Raw genomic sequence first — 13847 nt, forward strand, 5'->3', positions numbered from 1 at the left:
TCCACAATTTTGGCCACTAGTGTAACTTCTATTGCAGCACCTACTTTTAAACCCTGCTAACAATATAATCCTGGGGAAAATTCTGTTGGGCTACTACTACCTATTATTTTACAAAAAGAGGGCGAGGGTACATTACATGTGCAGTTACGCTGGATGCTAAGCCTGGACTACACTGCTGGGTTATGGTCACATACGCCTACTCAGCTGCTCCCCTGCCAGCAGTGCTAACTTCTGGGGGTACGCAGGGGTACGCATACCCCTAAACATTTTGTGAATCTTTGTACTTTTGTCCATTTACTGTATTTTTCTTGAGTCAAAATGAGGGACACAAGACTAGGAGGGCTGTCCTAAGAGCCACCCTCGCTAAATTTTTAATATGGGATAATAATGATTGTATGTGTGTGCACATATAAATACATAAATGCATCAATAAATTCCCCTCAAGAAAGAAGGCTTGAAATCCATCAGGCACCCGGTCTTTGCTTCCAAATGTCAGATGTCAGATTCAGGGTGGGGTTGCAGGTGCAGGGAGACAATCCAGGTAACACACATCAGGTGAAGACATCCCCACCTCATCTCTGGTGTGCACAGCAACATAGAATAACATAGAATGGTGTGCACATATAAATACATAAATGCATAAATAAATTCCCCTCAAGAAAGAAGGCTTGAAATCCATCAGGCGCCTGGTCTTTGCTTCCACCGTTTCTTCTGCTGCCATTTGATCGCAGCCTTCACGGAATGAATTTCTCTGTTGGCTTCCACGGAAAAGCCCAGCGAACATGTAAACCCAGCAGCCCCTTCTTAGGTTGCCTGGGAGTTAAGTCCTGCTGAACAGAAGGCGGTTTTAAGGTGAGAGAGAGGATGGACTCTGGGACATGATGCACAATGACGCAGCCTGAGGCCCCTTGGGGGGGGCGGGGGGGCTGGGTGGTTGTGAAGCATCCTGGCCTCTGGCTGTGTAGAGGAGCAGGAAGTAACAAATAAGGGGGTGCACATGTGAGTCCTCTTTTTTGCTCTTCAAAATATGACAACCCTATAACAAATTACAGAGAGCAAGTAGCAGATACATTTTCTGACTCATACAGGAAATAATAAATAATGTCTGGGACAACACACTGAAAACAAATAAAGAAAGCACACTTTTGGCTTCAGAATGTATTGTTTTTACCTTAAGCAAATTTAATCAATTAATGATTAAACCATGAAAAATCATCTACTTAATCAACTAACTGCAATCCTAAATTTATACTAGAAGCAAATTTCAACAAGTTCAGTGGGATTTATGTGTTAGTAAGTGTATTTAGGGTTTTAACTTAAAGCCCTGTACAGACCTTCATTTAGAGTTAAATGGTTGCACATGGTAGTGTGTCATTGCAGTGACTGGCTCTACCCTTAGCCTGCAGCTATAACCTCTGTTGAAAGCCCTGCGTGTGACAACTGCATGCATGATGGCTCTTTCCCTGCAGTCAGCAACCCAGGGTTATCATAGAATCATAGAGTTGGAAGAGACCACAAGGGCCATCGAGTCCAACCCCCTGCCAAGCAGGAAACACCATCAGAGCACTCCTGACATATGGTTGTCAAGCCTCTGCTTAAAGACCTCCAAAGGAGGAGACTCCACCACACTCCTTGGCAGCAAATTCCACTGTTGAACAGCTCTTACAGTCAGGAAGTTCTTCCTAATGTTTAGGTGGAATCTTCTTTCTTGTAGTTTGGAGCCATTGCTCCGTGTCCGCTTCTCTGGAGCAGCAGAAAACAACCTTTCTCCCTCCTCTATGTGACATCCTTTTATATATTTGAACATGGCTATCATATCACCCCTTAACCTCCTCTTCTCCAGGCTAAACATGCCCCGCTCCCTTAGCCGTTCCTCATAAGGCATCGTTTCCAGGCCTTTGACCATTTTGGTTGCCCTCCTCAGGACACGTTCCAGTTTGTCAGTGTCCTTCTTGAACTGTGGTGCCCAGAACTGGACACAGTACTCCAGGTGAGGTCTGACCAGAGCAGAATACAGTGGTACTATTACTTCCCTTGATCTAGATGCTATACTCCTATTGATGCAGCCCAGAATTGCATTGGCTTTTTTAGCTGCCACATCACACTGTTGGCTCATGTCAAGTTTGTGGTCAACCAAGACTCCTAGATCCTTTTCACATGTACTGCTCTCAAGCCAGGTGTCACACATCTTGTATTTGTGCCTCTCATTTTTTTTTGCCCAGGTGCAATACTTTACATTTCTCCCTGTTAAAATTCATCTTGTTTGTTTTGGCCCAGTTCTCTAATCTGTCAAGGTCGTTTTGAAGTGTGATCCTGTCCTTAGGCCATGGAGGCCACCACAATGTGACTCTCCCTTCTGGGGTTCCTTTGACCCAATATGAATATTCTGAAAAGAGCTTAAGATTTCTTTACTCAGGGGACAGCCTTAATTAAGCAATAGGAAGCAGAGAGTAGGAGTAAATGGTCAGTTCTCCCAGTGGAGGAATGTAGATGATTTGTACAGTGGTACCTCTGGGACGCAGGTGGCGCTGTGGGTTAAAGCCTCAGCGCCTAGGGCTTGCCGATCGAAAGGTCGGCGGTTCGAATCCCTGCGGCGGGGTGCGCTCCCGCTGCTCGGTCCCAGCGCCTGCCAACCTAGCAGTTCGAAAGCACCTCCGGGTGCAAGTAGATAAATAGGGACCGCTTACCAGCGGGAAGGTAAACGGTGTTTCCGTGTGCGGCTCTGGCTCGCCAGAGCAGCGATGTCACGCTGGCCACGTGACCCGGAAGTGTCTCCGGACAGCGCTGGCCCCTGGCCTCTTAAGTGAGATGGGCGCACAACCCCAGAGTCTGTCAAGACTGGCCCGTACGGGCAGGGGTACCTTTACCTTTACTTTACCTCTGGTTACAGGGACGTGGGTGGTGCTGTGGGTTAAACAACAGAGCCTAGGACTTGCCGATCAGAAGGTTGGCGGTTCGATTCCCTGCGATGGGGTGAGCTCCCGTTGCTTGGTCCCTGCTCCTGCCAACCTAGCAGTTCGAAAGCACATCAGAGTGCAAGTAGATAAATAGGTACTGCTCCGGTGGGAAGGTAAATGGTGTTTCCATGCGCTGCTCTGGTTTGCCAGAAGCAGCTTAGTCATGCTGGCCACATGACCCAGAAACTGTATGCCGGCTCCCTCGGCCAATAAAGCAAGATGAGCGCCGCAACCCCAGAGTCAGCCACGACTGGACCTTACTGTCAGGGGTCCCTTTACCTTTACCTCTGGTTACGTACTTAATTCGTTCCGGAGATCAGTTCTTAACCTGAAACTGTTCTGAACCTGAACTCATTTGTAAACCCTTGTTCCTTTGGATCAAGGGTCAGCAACCTTTTTCAGCCCTGGGCCGGTCCTCCGTCCCTCAGACCATGTGGTGGGCCGGACTATATTTTGGGGGGAAATAATAATGAATGAATTCCTATGCCCCACAAATAACCCAGAGATACATTTTAAATAAAAGCACACATTCTACTCATGTAAAAACACGCTGATTCCTGGACCAACTGCGGGCCAGATTGAGAAGGCGACCCAGGCCTTAGGTTGCCTACCCCTGCTTTGGATGGATTGAGCCTTCTGCTTCTTAGCTCTCCTGCCCCTAGGAGAGCAGGCCTGTGCTGGCAAAGCTGATGGAATGTAAGCTCCCCTGGAAATACTGCTGAAGGCAGTATAAAATATAATAAATATAATGGTTATTTCCTTCCACACCAGCTTCTCCCCCAGTAGGCTTGCATGTAACTTATTGTTGCCCGTCTTTAGCAGGCTGGTTATTAAATAAAGCCAGCACACACCGTGGAAGGTGACAGGATCCCCAAGGATATGTTGTATGGGGAGCTGGCTTCAGGCACCAGGCCTCTTGGCAGCCCAACTCCGCATCACAAAGATGTCTGCAAATGTGCCATGAAGGCTGGCAACATCAACCTCCCTGGCAGACCATCACAGTGCCTGGAGACAGTCAGGTTGTGCATCCATAACAGTGACTGAAGGAGGAATGACCGCTGGGAGGAGCCCAGAGAGAAGAAACGTCATGGTGCATCTGCAACAGTACAACTGGGCGCCTTCATCTGCCCTGCTGCAACAAAACATCTCTCTTCCATATTGGTTTCTACAGCCACAACAACTTCACTCCCAAAGGATGCCAAATGCAACAACCATTAAATAAAAAGGGGCTTTGAAGTGTTCTCATTGTTGACCCAAGAGGAGTAGAAGATCCAGATCTTTTAATTCCATCTACTTGATGAGGAAGAGAAGCAGCAGTTATTTGCTTCCCAGACTCAGGTACATCTGATGTCCTAGTTTTTCACTGGCATCTCCCAACGCAGTAGAAAAGTTGGGTCTGGGAAAAGGTTCGTTAGGTGCCTCCTTGAGTTATTTCTGCCTGTGAAAAATGCTGAGAAGCTGGCAGAGATGAGAAAGAGAAACAGCAAAAGCTGCTAATCTTAGCTCTGTTTGTTTGAAAGGATTATTGGGGGGGCAGGCCTTTGTTAGGGGGGCAGAACCTCAGGTTTGTATTTATTTTATTGATTTAGGAGGGCAGCTGCCCTCCGTCTCCCCTTGGCTATGCCCATAGGCTGTTTTGTTTCTCTCTGAAGGTCAAACATCTGCAGCAGAGTTGGACATCACACCCAGCCCCCATGTGGTGCTTAGTAAAGATCCTTGGAGTCTACGTGGCCCAACTGTCCGAAGGAAAGGGGATGGCAAAGGAGTGTCTGTCCCAGGGACGGCCCGTCCTGTTTTGCCACCTGAGGCGAAATTAAGCCCATGTCTGGAAGCACTCTGAGTGACAATTTTTTTATTTGAAAAACACAACTCTTACTTACGCAATTTTAACATACAGTATCCATCACCATCAGGAAATCAGCCCTGAGTGTTCACTGGAAGGACAGATCGTGAAGCTGAGGCTCCAGTACTTTGGCCACCTCATGAGAAGAGAAGACTCCCTGGAAAAGACCCTGATGTTGGGAAAGATGGAGGGCCCAAGGAGAAGGGGACGACAGAGGACGAAATGGTGGGACAGTGTTCTCGAAACTACCAGCATGAGTTTGACCAAACTGTGGGAGGCAGTGGAAGACAGGAGTGCCTGGCGTGCTCTGGTCCAGGGGGGTCACAAAGAGTCGGACACGACTAAATGACTAAACAACAACAACACTTATCTCTTTTCCTAGGACTTCCCAGTCCATCTCTCCGTGGCATTCTAGGGAAACCCTGATCTGCTGCATATACGGTACTGATATTCCACCCATTATCATCTCAAGTCTTACTTTTCTGATGTTATCTTCTGCTCATTTGTTAACTCCTACTCGTAGGTTAAATTGTATATTGCACCCTCTAAAATAATCTCCAAAACACCTCCACTCTTCTCTTTAACTCATCCTCATTCCTTAGTTTCATGGTCAGAGTTACTAGTTCTATGTATTCTATCAATTTGTCCTGCCAAATTTCCTTTGTGGGCACCTCTTCTTCTTTCCACTTTTTTTGCATATACTACTCTAGCCACAGCAGTCATGTACAAAATGATTGTGAGTGCCTTTTTTGGAATGTCATCACTTATTATCCCTAACAGAAAGGCCTCTGGTCTTTGGGGAAATGTGAGTTTAAGAATATTTTTTTAATTCTTTGTGAATCATTTTCCATTACTTTCTAGTAACTATTGTTAACCAACCAGACAGTGCTGGACATGAGGCTCCCTCTGTAGTGCAGCTTCCCCGCAGTAGACAAGATCCTTGTTGTAAGTCAAGTGTTGGAAGCATTATGGAATCCTGTGCTTGATAACACAATCCCTATACAGCATTAATTTATGGTTCTGCTTTGTTTTCCAGATCTGACATAGGTGAATCTTAAATTTTACAGACATTCTTGCTGGCAGTTAATTCCTGAGAGTGTTGACATGCTGAACTGTCCAGTAATGCATTGCTTGGAAACCCTGGGGCAAACTGCGCACATGCTCAGTAGTACTTTATTTATTCTGAGGTTAAGCCTTGGCATAGAAAACACATTCCAGTTTTAGTCTTTACTTAAAATAAGTAAGCCCTGGAGGGAGGGAGTTGTAAAGCCATGTATGAAACTATGTGAAATTGTGGAATGATGTAAAGCACAATTCAGGAACTGAGCTATTTTTTAATTTTAATTTTTAAAGTCAAAGTTCACAGTTTCTCCAGACGTTTTCAATCCAGTTATGCAACCACCACCAATACTGCAATCAAAACTCTTAATTTGAAGCTCCTTGGTGCTTCAACTCCTGCTCTAAATTCCTGTAAATACTACTTCTGTGTGGTCATATATCTAATTTTCTGAACTGTTCAGCTCTTTTCCAGGCTGTTCAAATTTATGAAGTGGCACTAGAGGCATCAAGAGGAGAATTTCTGATTCACAGACTTTGAAGGGCTCTCATTCTGATTCCTAGGTTGGAGCCCCCTGTGCTGTGGGAGTTCAGCTGAAGCAAAGGCTCTCCAGGGTTCACGTAGATAAAGATTTATTTTCTTATCTATGAAGTGCATTAGTCACATCTCTATAAAATGCAAGCAGCACAAAATGAAAAATTAAAACAACATGTCTGTTAAAAACAAAACGACATTTAAAACCAGCAACAATAAATCACAGACTGAAAATGTACTTCCTGCATTTCATGGCTTTTGGACGTTACTATTTATATTACCCACCCACCCAGCTGTGTATACATGTAAATCTGCAAAATTAGAATGTGTTCTATGTGCTTCTTATCCCTGTTTCTTAATGATGGTCATTAATAAAGATTTAGTAGAAACATAGAATTGTAGATTTGGAAGGGACCCTGAGGGTCATCTAGTCCAACCCCTGCAATGCAGGGATCTCAGCTGAAGCAGCCATGGCAGGTGGCCACCCAGCCTCTGCTTAAAAACCTTCAAGGAAGGAGAGTCCACCGCCTCCAAATGGAATCCATTCCACTGTTGAACAGCTGTCACCACCATAAAGTTCTTCCTGATGTTTAACTTGAAGCCCTTGGTTTGGGTCCTTCCCTCCAGAGCAGGAGAAAAGAGGCTTGCTTCACCACCCATGTGGCAGCCCTCCTCTGCACACATTGATTTGATATGCCAAATAATTATTGATGAATCTGGCAATGTGTGCGCAAGTCCACAAATGTGCCTGCCATGATAATGTTGCAGTGCTGTGTAGCTTTACGTGAAAAGAATTTCCATTGTGTGCAATGGATTTTACTCTCCAATAAGTGCGTTTGGCATTGCAATCTAACAGTGACAGTGGAGGCTAGCCAAATAGGGCAAATGGGGCCACGTCCCACCAATGTGAGTCTCCCCCAGCCGGCACCCACCTGACTTTAACAACCAACCCAGAGGATGGCCCCAGCTGGCTGCCAGGCTCCTTTGTCTCAGTTTTCCCTTGTAGAACTCAGGAAGGAGGAAGATGGGGACAAAACTGCAAGGAAAAAATAGAGAAAAGAGAATTTCTGGATGCATAGATCCAAGTTTAGGGCCAGTACACTTTGGTGACAGAACCCCAGAAGAGATTTAAAATCACAAAATATGTAGCAAAGTAAGACCTTTAAAATACTGCATGTACAGTGGTACCTCGGGTTAAGTATTTCATTCGTTCCGGAGGTCTGTTCTTAACCTGAAACTGTTCTTAACCTGAAGCACCAATTTAGCTAATGGGGCCTCCTGCTGTTGCCGCGCCGCTGGAGCACAATTTCTGTTCTCAACCTGAAGCAAAGTTCTTAACCCGAGGTAATATCTCTGGGTTAGCGGAGTTTGTAACCTGAAGCGTATGTAACCTGAAGCGTATGTAACCTGAGGTACCACTGTAATTCCAAGTTCCTTCTAGTGTTTTTCACTTCCCCTAGCATAAGAAGATCTCACATTTGGTAAGTTAAAATTGGTTGTTTACAAACTCTCCAAAGGTCAGATTCATGTGTTTTTCCATATAGCATTCAGAAAAAAAGTGGCACAGGCAGTAAAACTTGACTTAGCATTTGGGAATGCCATTTCCAGAGGAGATATAAACTTTCAGTGACTGAGTTTTGTTGTGGGGTGTAACTAACACTTCTCATGTGTCTTATTCCTTCCTCCCTCAGGCAGATTTTCATGTGGTGTGAGATAAACTCACCTCTGTTATAGTGGACCAAGGCTGCAGGAGTACTGGTAAGTGGGAAGGTGGCGGCAACAACTACTGGAGTGTAGTTGGCAGCATTGTGGGGTTGTGCCCATCCACTGCCTTCGCTTTGGCAGGAAGCTGCCTCTCCCGGACACAATGGTTCTGCTTCCTGAGAGTTCTTCTGCAAGCGCAAGTGCCGGCTCATCCAACTCCCCACCCAAGCTGGGCGGCAGGGCTGGCTGGAGGGGGAAACAAACACTCCGGGATCAATTCAGAAGCCAGGGTGGATTCTGTAATTCCGGGACTGTCCTGGGAAAATAGGGGCACTTGAAAGGTATTGTCAGGGGTTCAGGAGCAGAAGCACAGGGAAGAGGGGAGATGGAGAGCGAAGGGGAAGAATCTGAGAGCAGCGTAGGAGAAGATGACAGTGGCCCGAGAGATTCCATGAGCCTCTCCAGCGAATCAGAAGATTCACAGAAGGGGGCGCCAGTGGCCAGGGCAAGGGGATTCCCAAGGGGGACACTCCAGGAGCAAGGGGCCAGCAGGGACTCCCAGAGTAGCAGTTGGAAATCAGGACCAGCTTCCCCACCAGAGCATAGTGGGGGGGGGAGAGTCCCAGGTATCGAGGGCAGAGGATTCCACACCAGGGAGTGAAGATAAGTCAGGGCTGGCCACGCCTCCATCGGAGAGCCAGACAACGGAGGGGAGGTCAGATCCGGGCAGTATCCCGGAAGAGGGAAGCAGTGACAGAAGCAGTGTGACGGTCAGGAGGAAGGTCACTGGGTTGGCGCGAGAGGCAAGTTCAAATGTACAGGAGCGCGGGACAGCAGAGAATGAGGATTGGGAACCGGGTCCTAAAGCCCGCCGGAGACAGGGGGAGGAGTCAGCCGACTCAGCGTCGGAAGAGTCCAGAAAGGGGAAACCCCCGGCGGGCAGGAGGACCCAGAGGAGGAGAGAACAACGGAAAAGGTGGAGCAGGGCTAGGATCTTAAACTGGTGCCAGAGGGGAGGAGATTCAGACGGGACTTCGCCGGTCTAGGGTTTAAGACGTAGGGCTGCGCGCTGCGGCTTTGGAATGGAAGTTGAACTTCAATAAAGACTTTTGTACATAACGACGATCGGGCGTTGGTCCTCTGTGAGCTGGGACCTAGGGGCAGCTCTGACAGGTATGTAACCCTAACCCCGGCGCTAACTCTAACTCTGGCCAGGCCCATACAAAGGCTCTGGGTGGCTGGGAGGTGCAGGGCATTCTTCATGACAGCAGAAGTCCAGCCGGCCACTTGCAGGGCCCCCAGCTTGCTTAGCCCTCTCAGACCTGGGGCAAGTGTATTTGGCAGCCCCCCCACCCACGCATGGGCCTGACTCTGGCCCTAACCCTTATCATAAACTTAACCTCAGCCCTAATCCTAGTCCTAAACATACCTCCGACTCTAACCCCAACCCTTATCTGAACCTCAAGCTTAGTCCTAACCCACTCCTTAACCTCAAACCAAATGTAACCCTGACCACAAATAACACTAACAGTAACCAGAACCCTAACACTAATGCTAACCCCAACCCAATCTCATTGCAGTTCTCAGCAGTGCAAACGGTCTCCTCCAGCTTTTGCTGATTCCTTCCTTTGTTCTTTGCCGCCTGCTCCTGCTTTCTAGCCCACTCCAATCTTTTCTCTTCAGTTTCCTTGATATTCACTCCCCTTCCTGCTGCCTCTCTCCTTGGAGAAGTTCAGCTGGGATGGGAAGGCTTTTGGAAGGGAAACTTGGGAAACAAAGTTTGGAGTTCCAAATCAATGCCTGTGTCCATAACCTGTTAGCAGACCCTGCAGCTTGGGTGAATTAGATTGGAATAATCACTTCTAGTTTCTGGCATTCAAAGGCTTTATTCATGCAGAAACTATTTTCTGGAGAAGTATGCACTTGAGGATGAATTTCTAAAAGAAGAGGGGGAAGTGGCTTGATGAGCAGGGGAAGAGGTTGTTTCTTTCAGGCCAGGGAGGCAGGTTCCAAGTCTGAGAGTGTACATGTAGAGGAGCATTGGTGGAGGTGCTCCACCCATGTTTGGTGAGAGAGTGTGGGTGGGTGCAATCTGCATACGTTGCCTCCATAGGCTTTGGCCAGACGCCCATCCTTCTTCTGCCTGTGCCTTTCTCAGCACCAGCCCCTTTCCCTCTTCATTCTTAAGCAGGGAGCCTCAGAATGCAGACGCCAGACCCTGCAGCCTCTTGTGCCTGAGTGGGTGGGAAATGGCAGTGTGGGAGTAAAGAGATAGCTGTTTTCAATTAGACTTCTTTTCTCCAGCTAGAGACAGAAATCGAGGAAACCTGATCCCTGGTTCTTTCTAACCAGTCAGCTCCGAGGAAGAAAGAGGCAGCTGGGTGGGAGAACAATTCCTGTCATTAGTACATGTTGATATTTTTCTTTTTGGCCCACCTAGAGATCTCCATCATCCATTCTGTGCCCCTCAACCATTTTTTTCTGGTGCCTCCACTAGATGACCACCTACAGCCAGGGCTTTCCCCCCTCCAGAACTCACTGGAACTCAGTTCCGGCACCTCTCAGGTGAGTTCCATTGCCATTCTAAGAAAATGAGGGAGGTGTTCATGGTGAGTTCAAGTCCAACTCATCTTCTTTAACTTTCCATATGCTGGCAGAATCTCACCATTCCAAATGGTTAGTTCGCATTGAGAGCAAAATCAGAATCTGTGGCCTATCACTCGAGTTGTGCTTATGCTCCCACAATTGGAAGCATTCCAGATAATCAAGTGCAGAATTCAAGAGGTTTAATTTCAAACCCTCAGCAGCACAGCCATTAAGACCTATTTCCCACTGGGGGTTGGAATTCCACCTTTATTTGGCCAGGAGGAATTTATATCCCCTTTATGATCCCCATCTATGCAGAGCTCTTTCCCTCACCGTCTGCAGTCTTGAAAGGTAGATTCTTCAAAATCCCATATTCTGAAAGGTGGCCCTTGTGGCACAAAACAGGTCGAATCCATCGCACGTTTTATTTCATTGCCTATTATATGCAAGAATATATGTTAAATATTTCCCCCCCCCCCTTAATGAAGGAGGGGATCTATCACACTGACTCTTCCAGAGTAACCTATCTGTTGAATAATTGTAGGATTGACATTGTGGAGAATGTAGCAATATTTTTGATTGATGCCATGAAATTACTTCACCATAGTCAGGGGTCAGCAAACTTTTTCAGCAGGCGGCCAGTCCACTGTCCCTCAGACCTTGTGGAGGGCCAGACTATATATATATATATATATATATATATATATATATATATATATATATATATATTTGGGGTGGGGGTGGGGATGAACGAATTCCTATGCCCCACAAATAACCCAGAGATGCATTTTAAATAAAAGGGCACATTCTACTCATGTAAAAACACGCTGATTCCCGGACCGTCCGTGGGCTGGATTGAGAAGGCAATTGGGCCGGATCTGGCCCCCAGGCCTTAGTGTGCCTACCCCTGCCATAGGTCCTAAGAGCCACCTTTGTATTTCATGATGTCTGGACAGTCTTACCCTAAAGTACCTCCTACTACATTTCGTTACCTGTGTTGTGTTCTGATCCATGTATACGACGTACCCTTACTATGCCAAAAAAGGAGATTGATTGACTGACTGATTGATTGCGTTCCAGCACCTCTTTTTCTGGAAAAATAGCACTGCTTACAGCCCACACGGTGTGGGGCCAAGTATAGTCATGCTCATTGTGTAATCTACTGCCTTTGCCAGATTTGAAGAGGGGATTATTTTCCACAGTAGCAATTATCATCTGTACCCTCAGGGTCCACAATATTGTGATAAATCTTTTCACTCATGAAGCTCCAAGAGGCTTTTGCCTCAACTGAGTTTGTAACAGGAAGGAAATTTGTAACCTACCTTGACCCAGAATGCTCATTGACATGACAAATGTCCCTCCTCTGCTTCCTGTTTCGCATTGACAGTTGATCAGGATTCAAAATGAAAAGAGCAAGGGAGGCTCAAAAGGTGACATGTGAAAACGCCTCGCCTGTTTACCAAAGGTGGGTGCTAATTTTGATGTGCACCACAGCAGCAAAGACTGTGTTGTGATCTGCACCCAGACACTACTATCAGTTGTGCTGCAGACAATTGTATTGTATTGCAGACAATGAATTAGTACATCTGGCCTACCCATAAGCTTCTCTCTTTCTCTCTCTCTCTCTCTCTCTCTCTCTCTCTCTCTCAAACACACACACACACACACACACACACACACACACACACACAAAATTGGAGGGATCATTAGGAAGAAAAAGTGGCACGGTTGCTAAAGACCCAACCCATGATCCATTTGCTCAGACTGCTGCTCTTCACAGTCTTTCCACGTATTCCATGAAAGGGCTCCCCAAACACAGCCTTTGCCCTCCCCTGGGGAAGCACAGCATCCTATACAACTGAGATTACTCTTGTTCTTAAACCCTGCAATCAGGCACACACTAAGTTCTAGACTTTTTCATTTTGCTTCCCATTAGCGCTTGTAGGTTGAAGGTTGATTTATACTTCTTGGAACTGCCCAGGACATGGATTCCTGGGAGAGAACATCTATTTCTTAAGCCAAAAGAAGAGGGTGGAGGGAAAGCAAGAGGCCTTCCTGCGATATGACTGACCTATCAGAGAAGGGCTATGGTTATCTCTTTCAACTGGAAGCATTTTGGCTGCTGACAGAGGCAACATTTTCAGAATTTTCTCCTTTCCTTTGGTAGAAGAAGCCTTGATAAGGAGAGGGGAAGATTAACTGTTTGTTGATTTTTTAAATATTTTAAATGCCAGGTGATGTTGCTCACTCGAGTGCTGACGGGGGGGGGGGCGCTCCCTTCAGTGAAAAATAAATGTTAAAACAATCTTTAAATAGCTAGGCATTGTGGTGCAGGGGAAGTGGGAGTCTTGTACTGTTTTATTTTTATGTCTAAAAGAGGCAAATATATGTGTGACTTCAGAGGAAGAAAGGGGCTTCTTTCCACAGGTTTGAGTTTTTTGCATTCCCTCTACGTGTTTCTCCTTCACTCAATAACAACTAAAGCATTTTTAAAAAACATCTGGAAAGTTGCTTCGAGAAGATGGGTTGGTTATTGTGCTACTCATAGAATCATAGCATTGTAGAGCTGGAAAGGAAGCCAAGAATCATCTAGTCCAACCCCCTGCAGTGCTAAAGTGTCCATGACGGATGGCCACCCAACCTCTGCTTAAAAACCTCCAAGGAAGGAGAGTCCACCACCTTCCAAGGTAGCTCATTCCAAACCTCAGTTTCCCCTGCCACTTTCCCCTGGGGAAACCCAATCTTTGGTGCTGAATCGGAACAAACAGTAAACAGGTTTTCCGCAGGTTGCCATTTGTTCCAATTCAGTGCTAAGGAGCAGCTTTTCTGGAGGAATGTGGTGGAGCCAAGGCAAAAGAGCTTAGACCTGTGCTGGCTACGCAACAGTGCAAGCAGGACAAGCCCTTATTATCAGAAAGTTCTTCCTGATGTTTAGCCGGAAACTCAAATCTTGTACCTTTGCCACTGGTTTGGGGGTACTCCTGGATCCTTTGCTGTTGCTTGAGGTTCAGGTGGCTTCAGTGGTGCAGAGTGCCTTCCATCAGCTTTGATTGGTGGCCCAACTGCGCCCTTATCTGAACAGGGGCACTCTAACTACTGTTGTCTATGATCTGGTAAACTCTAGGTTAGATTACTGCAACATGGTAACATACCCTCCAACATTTCT

General features: G+C 46.6%; 1 long non-coding RNA gene across 4 annotated transcripts in view; it reads right to left on the reverse strand.

Moving 5' to 3' along the window:
- Nucleotides 1-818: 818 nt before the first annotated feature.
- Nucleotides 819-13847, reverse strand: part of LOC307206056 — a 46305-nt gene continuing 33276 nt past the window's right edge. The window contains exons 1-4 of one of the 4 annotated variants that reach the window (XR_013834244.1): nucleotides 12004-12239; nucleotides 8115-8341; nucleotides 7324-7427; nucleotides 819-1036 (exon numbers count right to left, since the gene is read on the reverse strand). This is a non-coding gene — a long non-coding RNA (uncharacterized lncRNA). Of the gene's footprint in view, nucleotides 1037-5248; nucleotides 6526-7323; nucleotides 7428-8114; nucleotides 8342-12003; nucleotides 12240-13847 lie in introns of those variants that run through there. The other 3 variants (XR_013834246.1, XR_013834243.1, XR_013834245.1) reach the window with 3 other exon arrangements.

Source organism: Podarcis cretensis (assembly GCF_951804945.1).
Source record: "Podarcis cretensis genome assembly, chromosome: 17".
In the NCBI taxonomy this organism is placed as follows: Eukaryota; Metazoa; Chordata; class Lepidosauria; order Squamata; family Lacertidae; genus Podarcis; species Podarcis cretensis.